Genomic DNA, 12,423 nt, shown 5'->3' on the forward strand with positions numbered 1-12,423 from the left:
TCTGCTCCTCTGATGAATGCTTTGAAGCTCGATCTAAAGATCTTATATCGAGATTTCAAAGAAGGGGTTATGAGGAAACTCATGTAAGACAGGAATTTTACAATGCAAAATCAAAAAATCGAACAGACGTCCTGAAACCAAAGGTAAAGAAAGGGCCTGATGAAGTGGTAAGATTTATTTCAGGTCACAACAAACAATGGAATATAATGAGAGGTATCTTCCAGAAACATTGGGCAGTCTTAAAAACAGATAAAACCTTGGCCAAAATTTTAACCCCACAGCCGGCCATGACACCGAGGCGCAGTCCGAACTTACAAGATATTCTAGTTCGGAGTCACTATACCCCGCCATCGACATATCTTTTTGGTTTACGGGGACCTAGATGGGGGAATGTATCTTGTGTCCATTGTGGGGCATGTACTGTCATGGAGAGAACTGATAGTTTTGTGGGTTTGAGTGATAATAAAAGATATAAGATTGTCCATTTTATAAATTGTAGTGTCAAGAATGTTGTCTATCACGCGAGTTGCCCATGTGATAGATTATATGTTGGTATGACCACTAGGGAGTTAAGAACTCGCGTGATGGAACACATTCGCGACATAAAGGGGATTACCGGTAGAGATCATGTGGATGAATTTGGCGACAGGAGCAAACCCCTTGCTAGACACTTTAGAGATTTTCACAAGAATAATTGGAGGCTTTTAAAAATTAAGGGCATAGATAGACTCTATGAGGGAAATAGAGGAGGTGACATATATAAACAACTCTTAAGGAAGGAACTAAAGTGGATTGTGACATTAGACACCATGTCACCAAAGGGGCTTAATGAGTCCCTAAGCTTTGCATTTCACTTGTGAAAAACAGTTACTAATTTTAATTCTTGTATAATTTTTGATAGTGTGTGGAATTGGACGAACACCGTTAGCTAATCACATTATTGGGATGTCGAGTGAATCTATGTGACAAATGGAGAAAGACGTGGGGAGGAGAACTATAAAACAAATGTGGAACAATGTCTATATGTATGGATGGTCTTAAGGATCGAGACCTTTTATGGTGGTTATTGGGGTCTATAATGAATTTCTCTTCAGATGTAGTGATGTATAGGATCAGATCACTGATATATTAAATATATGGTGTATTTATATGGTATTAATCACTATCTTATTAGTATATATAAATTGAATATTGTTCATACGAAATAATATTAATATGTACTCACTGGTATATATATTTTTTATCACAATGGATATTTTGATGTATATCTGTCCCTCGCTTCCCGGACTGGTCTGGAGTTTTTTCCGGGCTGTTCCGGTGACTAATGGACAGATACTCTGTAACAGTTGTATGTTGATTGTGGCTGACAGTCCACTATCATCATACCTTATTATATACACATTTTTACTTATTATTCTTTCAATTAATTAACACTTATATTAATATCTTTTGCGTTGTAATTTTATTTTTAGCACATGGATATATAGATATTTTCTGTCCCTTACTTCCCGGACTGGTTTGGAGTTATTACGGGCTGTTCCGGCGACTAATGGACAGATATTATGTTATTTTGTATGAGGAGTGTGGCTGTTGTCCACCCTCCTCGTACCCTATTATATTTTTCTAATAATATATTCCTTTACATTTTACACCTTTGGTTTTGGTAATAGCCTAATAAAATATATTATATGTAGATGTTATTTGCTCACATTATCACCCATGAAAAGGGAATGTATTCATTTAATATTACAATAACACCACATCTGTATTGTTTGGTACTCGTGTCTGGGGTGCACTCGGTGGACTTTAGCCGCCCAATTGGATGGTGGCCTTCGCTGAGTGTACCCTAGATAAATGAGCTATCTATATATGTATATATGGACGCATGCGCTAATGAATGCATTTTTTCTATTTAGAGTGTCCTGCGATGGTGTGGGGCACGGGGTGCGCGTCGCGGGGGTCTGGGCGGGGGACACTCACCCCGGGGCTTGGCTCTGGGGGTGTTGTTTTCCCTATCCGTCCTCCCGTTGATGGTGCATGCCGTGTAACCTTACGGTGGATATAATCCTATAGTGTGTTCCACGAATTGGATATGTATACTTATGACCTGTGGGATGTGCTGTTGCTGCTGTGGGGGTCCGGGTGGGGGATCTCCACCGCCTGTGTTGGGCACAGGTGGTGGTCTCCCTCTCCCGTTCCTCCGCTGTGGATGCTCCGCGACCGTACATCTCATGATACATTTATATTCATATTTCTATATACAATGAAGGAAATAAGTATTTGATCCCTTGCGGATTTTGTAAGTTTGCCCACTGTCAAAGACATGAACAGTCTAGAATTTTTAGGCTAGGTTAATTTTACCAGTGAGAGATAGATTACATTAAAAAAAACAAAAACAGAAAATCACATTGTCAAAATTATATATATTTATTTGCATTGTGCACACAGAAATAAGTATTTGATCTCTTTGGCAAACAAGACTTAATACTTGGTGGCAAAACCCTTGTTGGCAAGCACAGCAGTCAGACGTTTTTTTGTAGTTGATGATGAGGTTTGCACACATGTTAGATGGAATTTTGGCCCACTCCTCTTTGCAGATCATCTGTAAATCATTAAGATTTCGAGGCTGTCGCTTGGCAACTCGGATCTTCAGCTCCCTCCATAAGTTTTCGATGGGATTAAGGTCTGGAGACTGGCTAGGCCACTCCATGACCTTAATGTGCTTCTTTTTGAGCCACTCCTTTGTTGCCTTGGCTGTATGTTTCAGGTCATTGTCGTGCTGGAAGACCCAGCCACGAGCCATTTTTAATGTCCTGGTGGAGGGAAGGAGGTTGTCACTCAGGATTTGACGGTACATGGCTCCATCCATTCTCCCATTGATGCGGTGAAGTAGTCCTGTGCCCTTAGCAGAGAAACACCCCCAAAACATAATGTTTCCACCTCCATGCTTGACAGTGGGGACGGTGTTCTTTGGGTCATAGGCAGCATTTCTCTTCCTCCAAACACAGCGAGTTGAGTTAATGCCAAAGAGCTCAATTTTAGTCTCATCTGACCACAGCACCTTCTACCAATCACTCTCAGAATCATCCAGATGTTCATTTGCAAACTTCAGACGGGCCTGTACATGTGCCTTGTTGAGCAGGGGGACCTTGCGGGCACTGCAGGATTTTAATCCATTACGGCGTAATGTGTTACCAATGGTTTTCTTGGTGACTGTGGTCCCAGCTGCCTTGAGATCATTAACAAGTTCCCCCCGTGTAGTTTTCGGCTGAGCTCTCACCTTCCTCAGGATCAAGGATACCCCACGAGGTGAGATTTTTCATGGAGCCCCAGATCGATGTCGATTGACAGTCATTTTGTATGTCTTCCATTTTCTTACTATTGCACCAACAGTTGTCTCCTTCTCACCCAGCATCTTACTTATGGTTTTGTAGCCCATTCCAGCCTTGTGCAGGTCTATGATCTTGTCCCTGACATCCTTAGAAAGCTCTTTGGTCTTGCCCATGTTGTAGAGGTTAGAGTCAGACTGATTAATTGAGTCTGTGGACAGGAGTCTTTTATATAGGTGACCATTTAAGACAGCTGTCTTTAATGCAGGCATCAAGTTGATTTGGAGCGTGTAACTGGTCTGGAGGAGGCTGAACTCTTAATGGTTGGTAGGGGATCAAATACTTATTTCTCTGTGCACAATGCAAATAAATATATATAATTTTGACTATGTGATTTTCTGTTTTTTTTTAAATATAATCTATCTCTCACTGGTAAAATTAACCTAGCCTAAAAATTCTAGACTGTTCATGACTTTGACAGTGGGCAAACTTACAAAATCAGCAAGGGATCAAATACTTATTTCCTTCACTGTATCTGTCTGTAGGCGTGGGGACCTAAATTTTTACTATACATATATGTGCATGGCGAGTACAATAAACTGTAAAAAGGCATTGATGGTTAGTGACGGACGTTATGGATATTCAAACCTCTCCCCGCAGAAACACATTGTAAACAGTCTGAATGGCTGATCTATATTATATCGCCAGATGACTTGACACATTGGGTAACGTGCGCATGCGCTTGATTGGCCCTCCACATGTTGTGCCGGAAGTTGTCATAGTGAGGGCGGAAGTTCAGAGATGGGGGATTCCATCTCTGCACGGAACGCTCCTGAAGTGGAAGACACACGTGGGAGGACCTAATTAATCGTCATGCACCATTGGTTACCAATATACAGGTATGGTATTTATACCATATTCCTGCACACTAGCATATCTCCTGACGAAGGGTGCGAAACGCGCGTCGAGGTGTTTTTTCTCTGAGACCGTCAACAGCCATCATGCCAGCCTCAGGTAAATGATATGCAACCATGTAATTATGTCTTACAATGATGTATGTTAACTAGTACAACAACAGAGATATACCTATACTTAGATAGTGGGTAGACTGATACTATATTAACCCCTTAGTGACCAGCCCATTTTAGGCCCTAATGACCAAGCTATTTTATTCGTTTTTCTATAGTCGCATTCAAAGAGCTTTAACGTTCTTATTTTTTCGTCTACATAGCTGTATGAGGACTTGTTTTTTGCGGGATTAGTTGTGCTTTTTAATGGCACCATTTTTGGGTACATATAATTTTTATATTAACTTTTATTAACCTTTTTGGGGGGGATTATAAAAAAAAAATGAAATTCCGCCATTGTTCTATGCGTTTTTAAATTGACGCCGTTCACTATGCGACGTAAATAACATGTTAACTTTATTCTATGGGTCGACTACGCCGATACCACATATGTAGAGGTTTTTTTATGTTTTACGACTTTTACACAATAAAAACTCTTTTGAACTAAAATTATTTGTTTTTGCATCGTCGCTTTCCAAGAGCCGTAATTTTTTTATTTTTCCATCAATGTAGTGATTTTTTGGGCTTGTTTTCTGCGGGACAAGACGTAGTTTTGAATGGTACTGTTTTGGGGTGCATGGGACTTATTGATTCATTTTTATTATGACTTTTTTGGGGGGCAATGGAAAAAAATTGCAATTTCGCCATGGTTTTTTGCGTTTTTTTTTTTACGGTGTTCACTTTGCGGTTTAAATTACATATTAACTTTATTAATGGAGTCATTACGGTCGCGGCGATACCACATATGTGTACTTTTTTTTTTTTTTTTACACTTTTACTAAATAAAACCACTTTTTATGGAAAAAAATGGTTTTATTTATTTTTTTACTGTACTTTTTATTAATAATCTTTATTTCACTTTGATGACTTATTTTATTAGTCCCACTAGGGGACTTTACTGTGCGATATTCCGATCGCTGCTATAATGCTTTGGTATACTTCGTATACCAGAGCATTATTGCCTGTCAGTGTAAATCTGACAGGCAATCTGTTAGGACGTGCCTCCGGCGCGTCCTAACAGGAATATGTCCAGGGCAGACCTGGGGGCTTTTATCAAGCCCCCGGCTGCCATGACACCCCATCGGAGACCCGCGATTTCATTCGCGGGCCGCCGATGGGTGACAGAGGGAGCGCACTCCCTCTGTAAACAAAGTTAAATGCCGCGGTCGCTATTGACGGCGGCATTTAACGGGTTAAACGGCCGCGATCGAAGTAAACTTCGATCGCGGGCGTTGGAGCAGGAGCTCAGCTGTCATCAGACAGCAGAGCCCCGGCTCCTGCCTGCACGGGAGACCCGTGCAGCACTTAGACTAGGCTGACGTGAAAAGGCGTCAGCCTAGCCTAAAGCCCATTAGTGACCGACGTAAAAAGGCGTATTAGTGGTCACTAAGGGGTTAAACTCCTACTTGTTGGTGCTACTTACCTGTTGTTATTATGCACTGTTACAACATATAGGCTATGATGGTGAATGGATTATCTCAGAATGTCTGATTTTAAGTATGTTTTAAATTGTATGTTTTTTGTATAGACATCTTTGGGAGGGTATTCCATCTGTGGAACAATAAAATTATTTTGGACTTACATATGTCTGTATGAGAATTTTTCTTGTGTATACATGTACATGAGACGTATATAGGTTTTCTTATTGTAGATTATGTCTTATGGCTATAGTGCTGCCCAAGGGGTATTATAGGTGCTAATACTCCTTGAAGGGACAAACAGTGGAAACCTCCCACAAGTGACCACATTTTGGAAACTACACCCCTTGAGCAGTTCGTCTAGGGGGGTAGTGAGCACTTTGACCCCATAGATGTGTTTCATAGAATTTTATTAGAATTGGACAGTGAAAATAATTACAATCCTTTTTCTTCAATAAGACGTAGCTTTAGCTCAAAATGTTTCATTTTCTCAACAAATAAAGGAAAAAAAGAACACCAACATTTGTAAAGCAGCTTTTCTGGAGTACGGCAATACCCCATATGTGGTCAAAAACTGCTGTTTGGGCACCCGGCAAGTATCAGAAGAGAAGGCGCGCCATTTGGCTTTTGGAGTACAGATTTTCCTGGATTGATTGCTTGGAACCATGTCGCTTTTGCAAAGCCCCTAAATTACCAGTACAGTGGAAACTACTCCATTCACGAAACTACACCCCTTGAGAAATTAATCTAGGGGTGTAGTGACCATTTTGACCACACAGATGTTTCATAGATTTTATTAGGATTGGGCAGTGAAAATGAAAAAAATCCTTTTTCTTCAATAAGACGTAGCTTTAGCTTAAAATTTTTCATTTTCTTAACAGATAAAGGAAAAAAAGAACCACAATGTTTGTAAAGCAATTTCTCCTGAGTACGGCAATACCCCGTATGTGGTCATAAACTGCTGTTTGGGCACACAGTAGGGCTCAGAAGGGAAGGTGCAGCATTTGGCTTTTGGAGTGCAGATTTTGCTGGATTGGTTTCTGGTCGCTTGTCGCATTTGCAAAGCCCCTGTGGGACCAAAACTGTGTAAACCCCCATAAGTGACCCCATTTTGGAAACTACACCCCTCAAAGTATTCACCTAGGGGTGTAGCGAGCATGTTAACCCCGCAGGTGTTTTGCAGAAATTAGTGTGCACTCGATGTTGCAGAGTGAAAATGGGATTTTTTTTACATAGATATGTCGTGCCCAGCTTGTGCCACCATAACAAGACAGCTCACTAATTATTATGCTATGTTTCCCGGTTTTAGAATCACCCTACATGTGGCCCTAATATTTTGCCTGGACTATCGACAGGGCTCAGGAGTAAAAGAGTACCATGCAAAATTGAGGCCTAATTTGGCAACTTACACAGTATTGGTTCACAATTGCAGAGGCTCTGATGTGAAATAATAAAAGAAACCCCTGAGAAGTGACCCCATTTTGGAAACTACACCCCTCAAGGCATTTATTAAGGGGTGTAGTGAGCATTTTCACCCCACAGGTCTTTTCCATAAATGATTGCCCTGCGGATGGTGCAAAGTAAAACTTACAATTTTTCCATAGATATGTCATTTCAGTGGGAAATATGTCATGCCACTGGAGACACACACCCCAAAAATTGTTAAAAGGGCTCTTATGGGTATGGCGATGCCATATATGTCGAAATAAACTGCTGTTTGGGCGCACTGTAGGGCTCAGAAGGGAATGAGCGCCATTTAGCTTTTGGAGCGTGGATTTTGCTTGGTAGTAGTTTTGTTTGGAGTTTTACTGGTATTTCAGTTTATAATGTGGGGCATATATGAGCTGCGCATAGTACATCAGGGGCATAGTCAGGTGGTATAATAATGGGGTAAACAATAAAATAATCCATGAATATTTGTTACGCTGTGAAGCAATCCTTTATGCACAGGCCAGTGTTGCACTGATAAATGTCCTTTCTTATCCCCCTTTTGGTCCACACTCCGCACCTTTGCAGTTTGGGGAATTTTGCTGGGAAGTGTTGTCCTGGTATAATACAGGCCTTACCCTTCCAGGCCCCCTAATTTTAGGGCCTTGAGAAATCGCCACTTGAAACAGAAGAAATGTTCCCCTGGGGCCTGCACAACCGCATCTTTTTGTTTCCTGACTTATTGGAGCCCGAACTTATTTTATTTTTTCATAGACATAGTGGTATGAGGGCTGTTTTTTTTTGCGGGACGAGCTGTAGTTATTATTGGTACAATTTTGGGGTACATGCGACTTTTTGATCAGTTGTTATCCTTTTTTGGGGGGCAAGGTGATCAAAAAACAGCAATTCTGGCATCGTTTTTTAGTTTTTTTTATTCAGCGTTCACAACGTGTCATAAATTACATGTTAACTTTATTCTGTGGGTCAGTACGATTCCGGCGATACCAAATTTATAGCACTTTTTTATGTTTTACAACTTTTTGCACAAGAAAATTACTTTTGTAAAAAGAATGTATTTTTTCTGTCACCAAGTTGTAAGAGCCATAACTTTTACATTTTTTAGTGGACTGAGCTGTACAAGGGCTTGTTTTTTGCGAGATGAGCTATAGTTTGATTAGGTACCATTTTTGGATACATGCAACTTTTTTTTTTATAAATTCTTTTATTTATCAATTTTTCAAACATAACACGATGATGCAAAAGAATCTGCAAGCACACATCACTTCGGCACGCAGGCCGGAAAATCTTGTATGATGTATGTGCAATCAGAGAAATATCAACAATAATTGGGGCTAGGCCCTTGCATCCCGAACCTGCAGACATGCACTAGGCCCACAGTGAAACATAATTCAAGAGGGGGAAAGAACAAGGAGAGGAGAAAAAAGGAAAGACAGGGGAGGGAGGGCAAAAGACAAATTCTGGTGTTATATGCCCTGCAAAGGGCACAAATCAGGAGGCTACGATGTTCCTGAACTCCACTGATGCTTGAAACCTGACCCAGTGATACCAGGTCTTCATGAACTTGGCGTGAGTACCTCTCATGGATGCCGTGAGATCCTCCATCCTCATGATCTCCTGTATCTTATTAAACCACATGCTGAGCGACGGCGCAGCAGATTGTCTCCACAGCGCTGGTATGCAGGCCCTGGCAGCGTTCACCAGGTGGCGGACCACAGAGCGACGGTATGAGGATAATGGAACCTCGCACAGATGGAGCAAGAAGAAGGCCGGTGTGCACGGGAGCGGGAAGTCCGTGATACCTGCTGGCCATGGACGATTTATGTGTCATCATGTATACCCTGTCTTGTTGTACAGTCAAGAGTGAAATTCCCAAATCCCTTTCCCACCGTAGCATATATGTGGGTGTGGAGAGGGTAGATGGGGAGATCAGTAAGGAGTACAGTCTGGATAGAGAGTGCAGCATCGAGCCCGTGCCTGCGCAGAGGAGTTCATATGGAGTTTTGGCCCGTGCATATTCCGCAGAGTTAGGTAAGGACACCAGGAAGTGTCTCATCTGAGTGACCTGCCAGGGAGTGAGGGGGAGAGGGTCTGTCAAAGACGTCACTTGCGGGCCAGTCATCCATGACTCCCCTTGCAGGTAATGGGAGGCAGGGCCCCTACCTGCCTGCAAGCAGCTCTGAAAAGGACCCCCCTCCCGCCCTGGAGGAAACGCCGGGTTACCTAAGACCGGGAACATGGGGGACAGAGATGGGGAGATCTCTTTCCGGGGAAAGACCTCTAACGCCACTGTCAGTGAGGGCCCTATCGTCGGATGTGTCTTTGCTGTCAGAGGGATATCCCTGCCCAGCCAAGGCAGAGCCTGTAGGGGGACAGCCATAGAAGACTGTTCCATCGATACCCATTGTTTGACCTCCGTGTGGCGGAACCAGTCCAGGATGCGCGTCAAGTGCAAGGCCTGGTGGTAGGAAATAAAGTCAGGGAGCCCGACGCCCCTTCACTCTTAGAGCGAAAAAGGGTGGAGCGGGCTATACGGGCCGGTTTCCCCATCCAAATGAAGCGGTGGAGCAAGGACATCAGAGTTCGGAAAAAAGTGCGGGGAATGTGGATCGGTAGGGCTTGGAAGAAGTACAATATCCGTGGGAGAATATTCATTTTGAAGATTGCACATCTGCCGAACCATGTGAAGGTGCCCTTCATCCAGGAATCCAGATCGCTCTTTACCCGTTGCAGGAGTGGAGGATAGTTAACTGCGTAAAGGCGAGAGAGATCCCTGGAGAGCTGGACCCCCAAGTATTGAAGCGAGTCTCTAGCCCACTTGAAGGAGAAGGACCCCGATAAATCCTCAACTAGGGACTGTGGCAGTGATATGTTTAGAGCCTTAGATTTCTGGTAATTAATTTTAAAATTTGACAGCTTCGAGTATCTACTCATCTCCGCCATGAGGTAGTCAGAGAGATCCTGGGTGCAGTGAGGAAGAACAGAAGGTCATCCGCATACGCCGCCACTTTATGCGATCCTCCCCCCACTAATACACCCGCTATATCAGGATTGGATGGAACCCGACAGAGGAAGGGTTCCAGGCACAAAATAAAGATCAAGGGAGACAGGGGGCAACCCTGCCGCGTGCCATTGGAGATAGAGAGCGGGGATGATAAGGTACCATTCACCTTAACCCTGGCAGATTGAGATGAGTAGAGGCTCGAGATCCATTGCATCATGTGGGAACCCAGTCCGACGTGCCGCAAAGTGGCCGACATGAAGTCCCAGTCCACTCTGTCAAATGCTTTCTCCGCGTCCGTGGACAGCAGCAGCGTGGGCAGAGATGAGGCAGTCGCGTGATAAATCAGGTTAATTGCCCTAGTGGTATTATCCCTAGCTTCCCTCTGGGGCATGAAGCCCACCTGATCATAGTGGATCACACTATGGAGAAGGGGGGTAAGTCTATGGGCCAGGATTTTTTCAAACAACTTGAGACGGGGCGGTAATTTTGGCAGCTGGTGGGGTCCTTCCCTTCCTTCGGTATGACCGTAATGTATGCCCGCAAGGCATCCTGGGGGAGAGGACACCTGTCTGTGAGGAAGTTATAGGCCTGCAGGAAATGGGGCCCGAGAAGGTCTGAGCAAACCCTGTAGTACTGAATGGGAAGACCATCCGGGCCCGGCGCCTTCCCCACCGGGGAATCCTTTAGGGCCCAGGACCACTCCTCTAGAGAAATCGGCTCTTCCAAGGCCGCTAGAGCTTCCTGTGGGATACTTTTTATCCCCGAAGAGCGGAGGTATGCCTCCATCTGCTCCTGTCTAGTTCCCCTCTCTGCGGAAGTGGCGGTCCGTGGGAGATTGTAAAGTGAGTGGTAGTATGGGCTTCCGAGATGTCCGGAGGGCGATGTACACTCCCGGCTCCGGGTGTCTGCACTTGGGGGACATAGGTTCGTGACCTGGTTTTCCGCAGTGCCCGTGCCAGAGTCCTGCCTACACTTTACTAGGGAGACCCTAGCCTTAGCAAGACAAAGAGATCGTACCAGAACACGCAACTGCCCCAGCTCCGCCCCCACCACCCGGTCCAGGGAAGCCTTGTGGGTCTGCTCGAGGAGGTGTATACGGGATAACAGGTCGCCCAGGTGAGCCGTCCGTTCCCTTTTGAGTTTAGATCCGATCCGAATAAATGAACCTCGGATCACGCACTTATGTGCCTCCCAGACACTAAGCGGACTTACATCTGGAGTTACATTCGTAGCAAAGTACTCCCGTAGGTCCCTGTGTATTTCTGAGATTACCGTCGGGTCCTGCAGAAGCGAGTCATTTAACTGCCACTGCCAGGAGCGAGGGTGGGCTGCAGGGAGACAGAGAGAGAGTGTAATGAGGGCGTGATCCGAGAAGGTTATGTTGTCTATAGCGACTGAGGAGAGAGTGGAGAGATGGGAGTGGCGCAGAAAGAAGTAGTCTAGTCTGGTGTATGTGTTGTGGGGGGCCAAGAAGAATGTGTAGTCTTTGGTCGTCGGATGCATAAGCCTCCACGCGTCTATCAGTTGGTGGTCATGTAGCAGCCGCCGCACCCGGCGATGTGCCGATCTGGGTGGCGACGAATGTCTACGTGAGGAGTCTATAGTCGGGTCCAGTGTAAGGTTCAGGTCCCCCCCTGGTATGAGTACATGCGACTTTTTGATCACTTTTTATTTCAATTTTTGGAAGACAAAGTGTAATGTCGGGGTAGGGAGACAGACAGGTGAGCCCTAATCTACCCACCACTCAGTCCCTGCCTACTTGCAACGACCCGCCCTAGGCGACGGGGTACAACTGGGCGACGGTCCCTACACTCAATAGGTGCACGACAGACAAACAGACAAGGGTACAAAGAAGCCAGGGAAATGGGGAAGCTGCCCACGGGGACACCGTGAGCAACAAGCGAAGTGAACGAGCCGAGTAAAACCAGGAGATGAGCGAGGTACAAAAACGCAGAGTAGATGAGTGGTCAGTAAAGCCAAGGTCAATCACAAGCAGAGGATCAGTAGTTCAAGAAGCTGCAGCAGGGCCAGGAAACCAGCAGAGATGAATCACAAGCAACGGAGGAACAGGAAAGGCAGGTATAAATAGACAGAGGGCGGGAGCTAGCTCCGTCTGGCCAGGCTGTGATAGGCTCTCCCACTCCTAAGCCTGCCATCCT

The sequence above is a fragment of the Rhinoderma darwinii genome, chromosome 2 (assembly GCF_050947455.1).
Source record: "Rhinoderma darwinii isolate aRhiDar2 chromosome 2, aRhiDar2.hap1, whole genome shotgun sequence".
Lineage (NCBI taxonomy): Eukaryota > Metazoa > Chordata > Amphibia > Anura > Rhinodermatidae > Rhinoderma > Rhinoderma darwinii.